The sequence below is a fragment of the Cherax quadricarinatus genome, unplaced genomic scaffold (genome assembly GCF_038502225.1).
Source record: "Cherax quadricarinatus isolate ZL_2023a unplaced genomic scaffold, ASM3850222v1 Contig996, whole genome shotgun sequence".
NCBI lineage: Eukaryota > Metazoa > Arthropoda > Malacostraca > Decapoda > Parastacidae > Cherax > Cherax quadricarinatus.
In genome coordinates, this window is record NW_027196022.1 from 17,541 (window position 1) to 32,512 (window position 14,972).

The 14,972-nt window shown below is 42.3% G+C and overlaps 1 pseudogene; it reads left to right on the forward strand.

Annotated features, from left to right (window-relative positions):
* The first annotated feature begins 2,526 nt into the window (after positions 1-2,526).
* On the forward strand, positions 2,527-14,760 carry LOC138851562 (cytochrome b-like; annotated as a pseudogene).
* Positions 14,761-14,972: the final 212 nt, after the last annotated feature.

Genomic DNA, 14,972 nt, shown 5'->3' on the forward strand with positions numbered 1-14,972 from the left:
AAACTGACATTTATATTCATATCTTGTATGAAACTGTATATACAAAAGTTTTTATATATAAACTAATGCTTTGAACTAGGTGTTTGTGGTTTGTGAAGTTGAGTAATTGATGACCAAGTTGGTTGTTACTGGTGTGATGGAAGGTGGTGTGTTTGGCGTTCATATCAGCTAGTAGGTATGTTGGAGTGTTGGTGTAGTTGAAGACTAAGGAAAGATCATGTATGTTGAGAATAGTGTTAGGGCGAGCATAGGTGGTGAAAAAGATGAAGGGTCCAAGGTGGGTGTGTATTCTGACCGCAAGACAGTGTTGGTGAATAAAAGGGATTGGGAAAAATTCATGTTTTATGTTGGATTTGACAAGGATGGCAACCCCATCGTGGGGATCATAGGGGGACTGTAGTGCAGTATAACCATAATGGCGGATACGTTGAGGGGCTTTGAGGCAGGTACTGTTTAGCAAAACAATATCTGGCCTCTCTGCTTCAAGGAGCTCGGCCAGTAGGTGTCTAATTGTAAAGTAAGAACATACGTTGAACTGAATCACCTTAAACATGATTTAATGGTTTCGTCATACCAAAGTTAGTATTGAGGAAGTTTGGATTAAAGCCCATGATAGAGGTGCCATCGGTGGATTTGTGTTTGTAGGTGTTACGGATCCGTTTCCTGGAGGGGGAAGAAGAGATGGATCTGTTTTTATGTTCTTTGGTCTGTATATCAGAAGTTGGGGCAGGTTTAGGGTTGAGTGGATTTCATTTGGAGGAGGAGTTGGACCTGGATGAAGTCTTGGATGTGGTGGAGGAGGAGTGGGCGATGGTGGATGCAGAGGAAGTGGAAGCTTTGGTAATGGAGGAAGAAGTGGGTGAAGAGGTGGGGGGAGTAGTAGAAGTAGTTAAGAGGGGTAGGGGAGGAGGGGTGTTGGTAGGAGGGGTAGATGTAAAGAGGGGTAGGGGCAGAGGGGTGTTGGTGGGAGTGAAGAGGGGTAGAGGAGGAGGAGAGCTGGAGGGTGTAGGAAGAGGGGGAGTGGGAGAGGTTGTAGCGGGTTTAGAAGAGAAGCAAGAAGGAGGGATGATTAGAGAGGGAAGAGATTGTTAGCAGACAAGATTAGGTTAAGGACATGTGAGTAGTCTGACTGGAAAGCCTGAGAGATTACCATCGCAGAGTGGGCAACAGTGGCGAGCTGACAGTTAGTTTTGTAGTCTAGTGTGGGTGTAGGCATAGATGGAAAGGTGTTTGTAGTCTGTGTGTTGGTGTTTGATGTGTTTAGGGTAGAAGAGGTAGACCAAGTGTGTGGGGAGGCCCTGGCATTGGGGTGGGGGAAGGTTGTTTGGTAGGGGAGGGAGGTACAGGGAGGGGGTTGGGAAGGGATGGAGGTTGGCTTGCTCTGAGGGAGGAGAGAATGTTTTTTCTAGAGGGGCAGGAATTTGTAACTGCAGTGTGTTACCCGCCGCAGTTAGAACATTTAAAGGGGAGGTTGCAAGTATTCCAGAAGTGGCCAGTTGCTGAACATCTGGAGCAGACTTGTGTGGATGTGCATGTGTTTTTGTCGTGGCCGAATTTGTAGCATTTAAGACATTGTGTGATTGGGTGGAAGTTCAGAGTGAAGAGAGTGTTTGGAGGTATGCGGATGGTCTTGGCAAGGATTCCTTGACTGAAGAATGTAGAGGCGTCAGAAGGAGTAGAACAGCGTATTTTGAGAATGGTAGAGTTTTCGGGTCTGTAAATATCGTCAACATAGACTTTGTTCTTAGACTTGATGTCTTTGATTAAGTCTTCTTTGTCTGTGTCATAGGCTGTCAGGAGAGAATAGTCTGAGTGTTTAGCAAAGACTGTGCTTTTGGCACGGTGCTCAGGAGTCCAAATAATGGTGAAGCCTGCGTTGAGAAGTTTTTGTCTGGTCTTGGTTGAGGTGTACGTTTCGTAGGAATGTTTGTCAAGAAGGAGTTTGAAGCCTGTGTTGGTTTTAAAGACTTTTTGTTGAGGTGCACCAGTGATCTGATATAATAAATTTTCAGGACAGATAGTGACATCAGTAGTAGAGAATTTGAGGTTTAGCGAGAAGGAATTGGATTTAGAAGAGACAGAGGCAGGTGTGGGCGGTAGAGGGAGAGAGGAAGGGGTGTGGGAGGTGGAAGGCAACGAAGGAATCATCTAGTTACGTAAAGGTGAATAAACAGTTGTGGCTGTGACAATCGGCCAAAAAGTGAGAGCACTCAGCTAGGCAAGTACGTGTAGGTAGACACACGTACTTGCCTGGTACTGTAGCTTGATGGAACACTGTATATCCCGAGCGGTGGCGAGACTGGCTGTATGGCGAGCAGTCGACAGGCGTAGAGACTTCAGGCAGCAACAGGCTTCCTGCCCTTGGGTAGGCAAGCACCACTCTAAGCGAAGTCTCTCTCAAGTTAGTTTGGGTAGTACTATTTTTTGTCAGTTTTTACACAGGAAAATGTAAATGAGATTCCAGTAATTAACAATTATTTAGTTCCTGATGAATTTAAATTAACTACTATTACTGTCACGAGGGAAATGGTTATTGAACAGATAGACAAACTGAAGGAAAATAAGTCACCGGGACCCGATGAGCTGTTTTCCAGGGTACTTAAGGAATGCAAGATGGAGCCTAGTCAGCCATTAACGAGTGTGTTCAATGCTTCCATCCTTACCGGTATTGTGCCAGAGTTGTGGAAGACGGCTAATGTGGTTCCTATATTCAAATCAGGGGATAAGTCCACTCCTTCAAATTACCGTCCAATAAGCCTGACATCTATAGTGGGCAAGTTATTAGAATCAATTATAGCTGACATTATCAGAAGTCACCTTGAAGAGCATAACTTGGTAAATGAAGCTCAGCATGGATTCACGAGAGGTCGTTCCTGCCTGACAAATTTACTGACGTTCTTCAATAGAACATTTGAGGCAGTTGACAGTGATAAGGAATATGATATTGTTTATTTGGATTTTAGTAAAGCCTTCGATAGAGTACCTCACAAGAGACTCTTAAGAAAAGTGGCAGCTCATGGTATAGGAGGTAAAGTTCTAGCATGGATAGAGGAATGGCTTACCAATATAAAGCAGAGAGTTACCATTAACGGGTGAAATCTGAATGGGGATTAGTCACTAGTGGCGTTCCACAAGGATCAGTTTTAGGCCCTCTCTTGTTCATAATTTACATTAATGACCTTAATGAAGGGATTACGAGTGGCATGAGTAAATTTGCGATGATACAAAGATAGGCCGTATAATTCATTCTGAGGAGGATAGAAATGAACTCCAGGAGGATTTGGACAAGTTAAAGTCTTGGTCTGAAAAATGGCAGATGAAGTTCAATGTGGATGAGTGTAAGGTACTAGTCCTTGGTAATGAAAATAACCCTCGAAGCTATAATCTAGGTGTAGTAGAGCTTGATCATACAGAATGTGAAAAAGACTTGGGAGTCATGGTAAGCAGAAATCTAAAGCCAAGACAGCAGTGCCTTACTGTTCGCAACAAGGCTAACAGATTACTTGGATTTATTTCCAGAAGTGTAAGTAACAGAAGTCCAAAAGTTATTTTACAGCTCTATACATCACTAGTGAGGCCTCATTTAGATTATGCTGCTCAGTTTTGGTTCCTTTACTACAGGATGGACATAGACTCATTAGAGAACATACAGAGAAGAATGACTAAAGTGATTTAGTGTAAGGAATCTCCCGTATGGAGATAGACTTGAAGCCTTAAATGTCCTCTCTCTGGAAAGACGAAGAATGACGGGAGATATCACTGAAGTGTATAAGTGGATGACGGGTATAAACAAAGGAGATATTAATAAAGTACTGAGGGTGTCGAACCAGGTAAGAACCAGGAATAATGGATTTAAGTTGGTGACGTGTACTTAGCTCAGTGGTGACGTGTACTTAGCTCAGTGGTGACGTATACTTACCTCTGTGAAGTTCTGTCCAGTGTGTTCTCCTTGAATCTGCACAAGATGTCCTCTCTTGAGTAACTGTACCAGCAGCTGAAAGAGGAGCTTAGGGTTGCTAAGCTTGAGATACGGCGACTGACGGAGGAAAACAAGAGGATTCGAAGTAATCCTCCTATTGTGAGTCCTCAAGTCAAGAGAGGAACTTGGTCAGTGGCCGGCCAACATGGAACAGAGCTGAAAATCAAGAAGTTTGTTGGAGTGGCGGAAACAACGAAGATCCAAAAGATTGCTGTGGAGACTTCCAACCCATTTTCGGTGTTACCAGACGAATGTGGGTTGTCTACTGGGAACGTCACAACGAGCACCAAGGGAGCATTGGCAGACGTGAGTGAGACATCCCTTGATACCCCAATGAAGACCATCAAGAACGTCACGATAAATTGCACAAATGAAGGTAAGAACATTGTTTTAGTTGGAGACAGTCAAGTTAAGTTTATGGATAGGGCCTTTTGTCTTAGGGACATGAAGAGGAGGCCCAGGGTATGTTTTCCTGGGGCTGGGATGGGGGATATTGTTAGCCATCTGGATGACATCATGAAAGGTAATGGGAGCAATCCTATTATCTGCCTCAGTGCAGGAGGCAACGGTGTTGGCAGACGTAGGAGTGAGGTCCTGATTAGCAGGTATAGGTCAGCAATAGAGATAATTAGGAAGAAGGGTGGGAACCCTGTCATATGTGGTATTTTGCCAAGGAGAGGAGTTGGAAACAAATGGTTGTCCTGGGCAATTGGTGTCAATTGCTGGCAGGACAAATACTACAAGGAAAATGCGGAAACATTCATTGACAACTGGGACCTCTTCTATGGCAGAAATGACATGTATGACAGGGATGGGGTTCACTTATCTAAGTCTGGGGTGGGGGCACTGGCAACCGCAGTGGAGGGAGCTCTTAGGGCTTTAAACTAGGTATATATAGTGATATGGGTTTTGGCGAGAATACAGTGAAGTCCCAGTGTAGTAATAGTATAGAGTCCTACGGGAACTAGTAATAGGCAGAATGAGGTGGATATTGGAAAGCCAATGGCACTAGGCGACAAGGACAGTAATAGGTTTAGTGAAAAAACAGATATGAGCGGGAAGGGTAAAGAGAAAGGAGGGTCTTTAAAATTATATTATGCTAATTGCCGTAGTGCTAGGAATAAGATGGATGAGTTGAGATTAGTTGCTAGTGCAGGTAACATTGATGTATTTGCAATCACTGAGACATGGTTTAATTCCAAAAGTCGGGACATGCCTTCAGAATGTCACATTAAGGGTTATAAATTGTTCCAAGTAGATAGAAATATCGGTAAGGGAGGTGGGGTGGCACTGTATGTCCGAGATCACTTGAACTGTTGCATAAAAACGGGTATAAAATCTGAGGTAACACAGAATTTTCAGAGGGGCCTGAAAAATTGATTTTAGGTATGATATACCGTCCCCGAACTTAGATAGGGACCATGGGAAATTACTGTGGGAGGAAATTGTTAAGGCCACAAATCACGATAATGTAGTAATTCTAGGGGACTTTAACTTTAGTCACATTGATTGGAATTTCTTGACTCGGAATTTAAAATCAAATGACTTCTTAGAAGTAGTTCAGGATTGTGTTTTGACGCAATTTGTGACAGAACCAAATCAAGAAATAACCTTCTTGATTTGGTTCTGGCAAACAAGGAAACCCTTGTTAATAGTTTAGAAATTGATGAGGAACTCGGCACAAGCGATCACAAATCAATAACTCAGTAACAGTTCCAGATTTTCGCTTAGCAGATTACAATGGACTTAGAGAACACATCATCTGTTGACTGGGGTAACGAAGAGAGCTATCAATATGACAGTTTTCTGAACATCATACATGCTGCTCAAAGAATGTTTATCCAGTATAAAGAAATTAGATCAAATAGAAATGACCCAAAATGGATGAATAATAGGCTGAAATATCTACTAGGGCATAAGATAGGAATTTATAGGCGTATCAAAAGAGGTGAGGGTCATCTTATGAATCAGTATATTGACATTAAGAGGGACGTTAAAATGGGATAAGAAAAGCTAAAAGGGACTATGAAATTAAAGTTGCTAGGGATTCAAAAACTAACCCAAAAAGTTTTTTTCAGGTCTATAGCACGAAAGTTAGAGATAAGATAGGTCCCCTTAAAAATAACTATGGGCATCTTACTGACAAAGAGAATGAAATGTGCTCGATTTTAAATAATTATTTTCTCTCGGTTTTTACACAGGAAGACACTAACAATATCCCAGTAATTAATTTTTATAGTGGGCCAGAAGAAGATAAATTATGTAACATCACAGTCACTAGTGAAATGGTTATGAAACAAATTGACCGACTGAAACAAAATAAATCACCGGATCCTGATGAGATTTTTTCAAGAGTTCTTAAGGAATGCAAAATGGAACTCTGTGAACCATTAACTAATATTTTTAATTTATCTCTTCAAACAGGTGTAGTGTCTGATATGTGGAAGATGGCTAATGTAATTCCTATTTTTAAAGCAGTGGACAAGTCGTTACCGTCAAATTACCGCCCAATAACCCTGACCTCTATTGTAGGCAAATTACTAGAGTCAATTATAGCTGAGATTATAAGAAGCCATCTCGATAAGCATAGCTTGATTAATTATACTCAGCATGAATTCACGAGAGGCCGTTCTTGTCTAACTAAATTATTAACTTTCTTCAGTAAAGCTTTTGAGGCTGTTGATCGCGACAAAGAATTTGATATTATTTACTTAGATTTTAGTAAGGTTTTTCATAGAGCTCTGCACCAAAGACTGTTAAAGAAAGTGGCAGCTCATGGCACTGGGGGAAAAGTGCTCTCGTGGATCGAGTCATGGCTCACAGACAGGAAGCAGAGAGTGTCCATAAATGGGGTTAAATCCGAGTGGGGATCTGTAACAAATGGCGTTCCACAGGGATCAGTCTTGGGCCTGCTGTTGTTTATAATATATATCAATGATCTTGGTGAGGGAATTACTAGTGAAATGAGCAAATTCGCCGATGACACAAAGATAGGTAGGATAACTGATTCAATCGTAGATATTAGGGAACTTCAGGAGGATTTAGACAAATCCTCCTGAAGTTCCCTAATATCTATAGAGTGTTTCTGTCACTCCGGGCCCATGGGTCAAATGCTCTAAGCAAGCATATGACCCATGGGCCCGGAGTGACAGAAACACTCCATGGGCCCGGAGTGACAGATACACTCCGGGCCCATGGGTCATATGCGCATTTCATCTCCAACCTTGAATAAAGCACCTCAACACTTGCCTGCAGCCTTCTTCAGCCCTTCTACAGCGTCCCTACGCCCGCCCAAGCTTCGGAAATCAAGGTGTGGTCGTTTTGGCGTGTTTGCTTCCCACGCGAGTACTTTCAGGCTGTGATATCAGTTTTGTCAGCCTTCCCTTGGCTACACCAGCCCTCGCCACAGCCGCCTCACACTCCTGCTACGTTCTATGCTCTGTGTCCAGCCTGCATTCTGCACATTTGCTAATCTAGCTTTGTTCTTCACGACGTTTCTACACTGGTTGGCAACGATCGGGCTTGCCACGTGGAACCTCAGTCTGGCTTACTCTGTGCCAGGCGTGCTTATCCTAAGCCGCCTGCCATGTGCCCTCATCGCTAGTACCTGTGTTCTGCTATCACCTATTGTCCACAATTTCTCCAGCCTGCGCAGTGGGTTTTTTTCTGCTTTGTTTGCTAATTAAATTATTTCATAATTTTTGTAAGTGAGCACAATGCGTTAAGTTCCAGCAGACCCCATTAAGTTCCATAACTTAACCGTACAGTAATTGTGTACCCTGCTTTTCTGTTCTAGTGCCTTAATTTTGCACAGTATTTTACATAACTCCGTTTTCCCATTTTTTTTGTTTATTCCCCTCTACCCTGTGCTCGGGGCTTTTTGTTCATTTGTCTGCGCGCCCAAGCCGCAGCCAGCTAGTGTGTTCGAATGCATGTGCCCGAAGTGTTTACACACAGCTGTGCTTCACACAAGACTTTGCCTTATTCGCTCACATCTTTCATTTCCACAGAGTCTTGGATTATTTTCTGTGTCTTGCATGGTATTCTTATCACCACTGTCCCGTAGACGACCCCATAGCGCCCACAAGAGCCTTTAGATGTGTGTAATACCTCTATCTAGACTTCCGGCCCCTCAAGGAAGGTTCCTTGATGTTGGTGAGGGGCTCTTGATTTAGGGAATTGGATCTGTGCTCCAGTTCCCCGAATTAAGCCTGAATGCCTTCCACATCCCCCCCCCAGGCGCTGTATAATCCTCCGGGTTTAGCGCTTCCCCTTGATTATAATAATAATAATAATAATATCTAGACTTCCTGTGCATATCTGATGTCCTACCACCACCAGTTTTGTCTTTATTTGTGTAATTATTGCACAGACCTCTCTACAATCAAAGTTAGTAAACAGTGACTTGTCTAGCATTTCCTAGCATTTGTAACGTTATTCTATTGTCTGGCACCCAATTCAGTACCTTGCTCAAGCCATTTTTCCGGTGAATTGTTCAGCTTGCAGTCATGAGCCATCTATTTCTGCCTTGTGCACACTTTGTGCTCCTTGCAGTTTATCTGCAGTTCTCAAGTAACAGTGTTTCACATTACTGGTTGCCCCAGCATCTTGTTGAAATTTTCACTGGCATTTCAGAAAATTATTCTGCAACATACATACCTATTTACATTTACTTGCTATTGATCAAAATTTTATTTCTTGTAAGCAAATCCTCTGTGCTTCTATTTGATTGCTTGCTTCTAGGAGCTAGCCGCAAGTTGAAGACCACTACTGCATAACTTTCTTTTATTAACTGCTCTTCAAGCGTTATTGTACAGTTATTGTCAGTTTTGTTTACTCTGCAGTTGTTGTCTGCTTACTCTGGAGTTGTTGTCAGTTTGTTTACCCTGCAGTTGTTGTCAGTTTGTTTACCCTGCAGTTGTTGTCTGTTTATTCTGGAGTTTTCAGTTTGTTTGCCCTGCAGTTGTTGTTAGTTTGTTTACCCTGCGGTTGTTGCCTGTTTACTCTGCAGTTGTTGCCTGTTTATCCTGCAGTTGTCAGTTTAATTACCTTGCAGTTGTCAGTTTGTTTACCCTACAATTCTTGTCTGTTTACCCGCAGTTGTTGTCAGTTTGTTTACCCTGCAGTTGTCAGTTTGTTTACCCTGCAGTTGTTGTCAGTTTGTTTACCCTGCAGTTGTCAGTTTGTTTACCCTGCAGTTGTCAGTTTGTTTACCCTGCAGTTGTTGTCAGTTTGTTTACCCTGCAGTTGTCAGTTTGTTTACCCTGCAGTTGTTGTCAGTTTGTTTACCCTGCAGTTGTCAGTTTGTTTACCCCGCAGTTGTCAGTTTGTTTACCCTGCAGTTGTTGTCAGTTTGTTTACCCTGCAGTTGTCAGTTTGTTTACCCTGCAGTTGTCAGTTTACCTTGCATTTGTTGTTAGTTTGTTTACCCTGCAGTTGTTATCAGTTTGTTTACCCTGCATTTGTCAGTTTGTTTACCCTGCAGTTGTTGCCAGTTTGTTTACCCTGCGGTTGTTATCAGTTTGTTTACCCTGCAGTTATCATGACTCACGAAATCGTAATGACACGATTGCAAACAAACCATACCACGGTCGGAATTGAACCCGCGGTCAGTCTCTCAAAACTGCAGTTGTTGCCAGTTTGTTTACCCTGTAGTTGTTATCAGTTTGTTTACCCTGCAGTTGCTGTTGGTTTGTTTACCCTGCAGTTGTTGTTGGTTTGTTTACCCTGCAGTTGTTATCGGTTTGTGCCTAAACATCACTTTTCTCCAGTTTAATCCATATTCACTTGTTTTAAGTGTTTATAATGTTATAGTTTTACCATTGCCTCTGTCAATTGCATTTTGCCACTACTGACGCATTTGTCCTAGAGTGCAGCACTAGTTCCTGTAATGGCAATTGTCATGAGTTTGCACCACTGTAATTATAATTAAACTTTTAGTGTGTGGGATTTGTTATTTTCAGTGATGTTACTTTGATATTTTTTTGATCCATTAATCTGTGTTCCATAATCCTTTTATTTTAGTTGTGTGCGTCTATATATTGATTAGTGATTTTTGTGTTTTTTTGTACCATCAAATACTTTTACAATATTTATGTGTCAATCTGTCCTTCTATAAGTGAATTATTTTTACATTCTAAATTGCAATTGCCAGCTCCTGCACCCTTTTGTTGCGTGTTAAGAAAGTCTGCAATATAATTCAGTGTTTGTGTGATTACATACTATTTTTTACGTAGTTTTTTCCATGTTTTGCTACTATCTTTTCGCAGTTCGTAGTTGCGTATTTTTGCAACTGCTAACCACCTCAGCAGTGTTGCATGGTTCCTATGTACCATCTTTAGTAATTTGTGGAAGTCCCTGATGAGTATTCACTTGCATAAATTTTCTATAACATCGATTTCCAGAGTGTATAATTTTTATTTGTTATCGTGTTTTCAAAATTTTTTTAACATATAAACAGTTTATCACATAACATCGTGCTGTGTTCTCTCTGACTCCATGCTAAGTTACAGTAAATTGCGTCCCATTTTCAGCTTTATTGCAATTTTCTTATTTTGTGATCTCTTACATTTCGTTCAACTCTAACGCCATGGCTAACACACGCAGCGTTCGTAACTCTTCTTTAGTTCATGCCAACGCTAGTAGTAACTCTACTGAAAGTGTGCCGATCGTACATATAGTGAAATGCGTCCCTCGGTTGACCAAACCATAGCTCATATATTTTCCACGAGTGATTCTACTTGCCGTTCCTACCCATTCTTCATCTTCAATGGCAGCTCGGGGATGTTGGAGATCTGGTTACTGTCCGTCGATACTGTGGTTAAGGGGAGATGCGATAATCACAAGGATGCGGAGTACATTCGCGCTGCTGTTGCCGCAATGGACTTAGCTAACAGAGATATTAGCGCTTTGTATGTCTGGAAAGGGTGAGCACCCTGGAGTCATGGTCTGCAGTCAAGGAGTTTTGACGTTATTTCCGCAATAGTAAGATTAGATTTTGCCACCGAAGTGGCTAATTTATTATGTACCCTATATCCATCCTGTGGACGGTAACGCAAGAGGATATGAACACACAAAAGACCTAGGAACTAGACCCCAAAAGGATTACAGGTGTACATTTGGATATATATCTACAGCTCACATATCTGTTACAGGCAAATATAGGAAATTTGCTTAGTATATCTGGTATTTTATTTTCATTATTACGATATCTTGACATGTCACATAGGTTATTATACTGTCTATCTCTATTCCTCAATAAGTGGACAATTAAGCACATAGTGTTCAAGACAGTGACTATATGCCTGATCACATAATTTGCATTTAGTTTGATCATCATCTGTGTGTCTCCCAAAATGCCAGAAGTACTTTTAACCAAGCCTTAGCCTGGCCACTACAACATCAGTCTGTTCACATTTAGAGACTTCATTAGCAATTAGAGACTTCATATCTACCTGACGTAAACATATTGAACTAACAACTACTCCCCTTAAAATTCCCAAACTTATCCACACCTAACAAAATAATTTACTGACCTCGGAAAAATACTCAAAACATCGATTCCTAACACTAACATCTACTTGTATTAAAAAAAAAAGTTAATTATCCTTATTTAAAAATTATGACTTCACCTTTTTTTTTTTTTTTTTTTTTTTTTTTTCGCGGGTATTCTCCCGGCCTGGGTCTTTTCCAAGTAGTGGTGACCCGGCCTTGGCTCCCTATCTGGGGAGTATCTCGAGACCTAAGTCTCCCATGGGAGGAGGTACAAGTACCCCCTCATCTTTGGGACCAAGTGTCCCCAGGCCTAGCCACAGTCCCCGCCCTCACGGGGCTCGTAGGGAGAAGCTAGGCCTCTGGTCCGCCATCTGCCCCGCCCCAAAGGGGCTCGTGGGGATGGCAGTCTTGTGAGCTGCAGGTGGTAGCAAGCTCAAACCTACTTCACCTTTACGCAAATCTCACCCTCTATTTAAACTCGCTAATGCTGCATTTGTTGATAGACCAATTCCTAGAAATATTTCGATTTTATAAAATTTTGGATCACTACTAGGATTATGCCTGGTAGCTCAGACTGCAAGTGGACTATTTCTGTCTATCCACTTCTCTTCCCGTATTGATTTAGCTTTTTCAAATGTAGCTCATATCTGTCGAGATGTAAACTATGGATGACTGTTCCGAACCATCCATGCAAACGAAGCCTCATTCTTCTTCATTTGTATCTACTCTTATATCGGTCGAGGAATCTATTATGAATCATTTACACTCTTTCATGCCTGAAAAGTAGGAGTTATTATACTGTTTATAACAATAACCACAGTCTTTTTAGGTAATGTCCTACCTTGGATGCTAATATCATTTTGAGGTGCCACAGTTATCACACACATATTTTCGGCCATCCCTTACATTGAGACAGATTTAGTTCAATGAATCTGGGAGGATTTCGCAATATATAATGCTACCCTAACCCGGTTTTTCACCTTCCACTTCCTTCTACCATTCCTGGTTGCTGCTGCAACCCTAATTCATATTCTATTTATTCACCACTCTGGTGCTAACAATCCCCTGGGGGTATCTTCTCTTATAGACAAAATCCCATTCCATCCATACTTTACATTTAAAGACAATGTAGGATTTCTAATCGGTCGATGGATCTATAATTTCCTCACTAACAGAACACAGAGAGTAGTCGTCAACAGAGTAAAGTCCGAGGCAGCTACGGTGAAAAGCTCTGTTCCACAAGGCACAGTACTAGCTCCCATCTTGTTCCTCATCCTTATATCCGACATAGACAAGGATGTCAGCCACAGCACCGTGTCTTCCTTTGCAGATGACACCCGAATCTGCATGACAGTGTCTTCCATTGCAGACACTGCAAGGCTCCAGGCGGACATCAACCAAATCTTTCAGTGGGCTGCAGAAAACAATATGAAGTTCAACGATGAGAAATTTCAATTACTCAGATATGGTAAACATGAGGAAATTAAATCTTCATCAGAGTACAAAACAAATTCTGGCCACAAAATAGAGCGAAATACCAACGTCAAAGACCTGGGAGTGATTATGTCGGAGGATCTCACCTTCAAGGACCATAACATTGTATCAATCGCATCTGCTAGAAAAATGACAGGATGGATAATGAGAACCTTCAAAACTAGGGAGGCCAAGCCCATGATGACACTCTTCAGGTCACTTGTTCTATCTAGGCTGGAATATTGCTGCACACTAACAGCACCTTTCAAGGCAGGTGAAATTGCCAACCTAGAAAATGTACAGAGAACTTTCACGGCGCGCATAACGGAGATAAAACACCTCAATTACTGGGAGCGCTTGAGGTTCCTAAACCTGTATTCCCTGGAACGCAGGAGGGAGAGATACATGATTATATACACCTGGAAAATCCTAGAGGGACTAGTACCGAACTTGCACACGAAAATCACTCACTACGAAAGCAAAAGACTTGGCAGACGATGCACCATCCCCCCAATGAAAAGCAGGGGTGTCACTAGCACGTTAAGAGACCATACAATAAGTGTCAGGGGCCCGAGACTGTTCAACTGCCTCCCAGCACACATAAGGGGGATTACCAACAGACCCCTGGCAGTCTTCAAGCTGGCACTGGACAAGCACCTAAAGTCAGTTCCTGATCAGCCGGGCTGTGGCTCGTACGTTGGTTTGCGTGCAGCCAGCAGCAACAGCCTGGTTGATCAGGGGCTGATCCACCAGGAGGCCTGGTCACAGACCGGGCCGCGGGGGCGTTGACCCCCGAAACTCTCTCCAGGTAAACTCCAGGTAATATTTATATTTTTAATCCTATTAACCCTCCTTAACCCGTACCTCCTCCGAGAACCTGACAATTTTATCCCCGCAAAGCCTTAGTAACCCCTGCCCATATCCATCCCAAATGATACTTTTTATTTGTGTACTCTATTCTTCGCTCAAAGCTCAAAGGTCACTTGTCCTAATCCTTTTCTCAAGGGTCTCATTACAAAGGAGCCCAGAAAGGAAACTTCTGTCGACCTGTTGACGATCTTCTAGACCTCGGAGAGGGGTAATAAAAACGTTGACACGGTACTGTGAGCTAGTACGCATCCCTGATTAAACCTCCGAGACTGTTGCAAATGCTTTCCGAGAACATGTTCTCCATCATACTTGCCCATGCGTCCTTCTATTGCACAGTGGGTCGGAGTTCATAAATGCCACAATACAGGATCTGTATGAGTAATGGCCTTGCTGAACGTACAAACACAAAATCCTAGAAGTGCTCAGAGTGACTATCAATCTGGGACGAAGTCATTCCAGAATACTCTAAACTTTTCACATAACAACTCGATTGGTGAGACACCCGCTTCGCATAGTATGCCTATGGCAAGCGTTTGCTATATAAAATTCTGGTTGCTCCGCCTAACCCTGTATATGACACTGATGATGTTAGCATCAACAAGATGCAGATTTCACAGTTTGTCTTTCAAAGAGTACAAGAAAACCTTAAGAAAGCAACAGATAAGTTTACGCCTAATCGTAACACTATTGCTAAGGAAAGTAAGGGTGAACCAGGTTTCAAAGTAGTGTTGCAAAATCTTATGCAAAACCCTGGTATATATAAGCTGGTTTGCAAATTTCTTGGTCATTACTGTGTCCTCAGACAGCTCCACGGCAACAAGTTGGACGTGAGGGAGACTGCCACAGGAAGGACCAAGGAAGCCCACCTTGACCATGTGATGTACATTGACAATGTGCAAGCCGAGGCTGAGCTGGAGAAACTTTCATTGCAATGCCACAACTAGACTGACATTTGCGACAACCTGTTTGATACTTTTCCCTCTTCTACTATGACCAATAACAGTCCTGTAAAGCCAGTCTGAGATCCAGGACAGCAGTACATTTTTGTGACACTGTGACCCTGACATACTGTTCAGGGCCCAAGACTGTTCAGCTGTCTCCCAGCATACATTAAGGGAATTACCAATAGACCCCTGGATATCTTCAAGAAGCCACT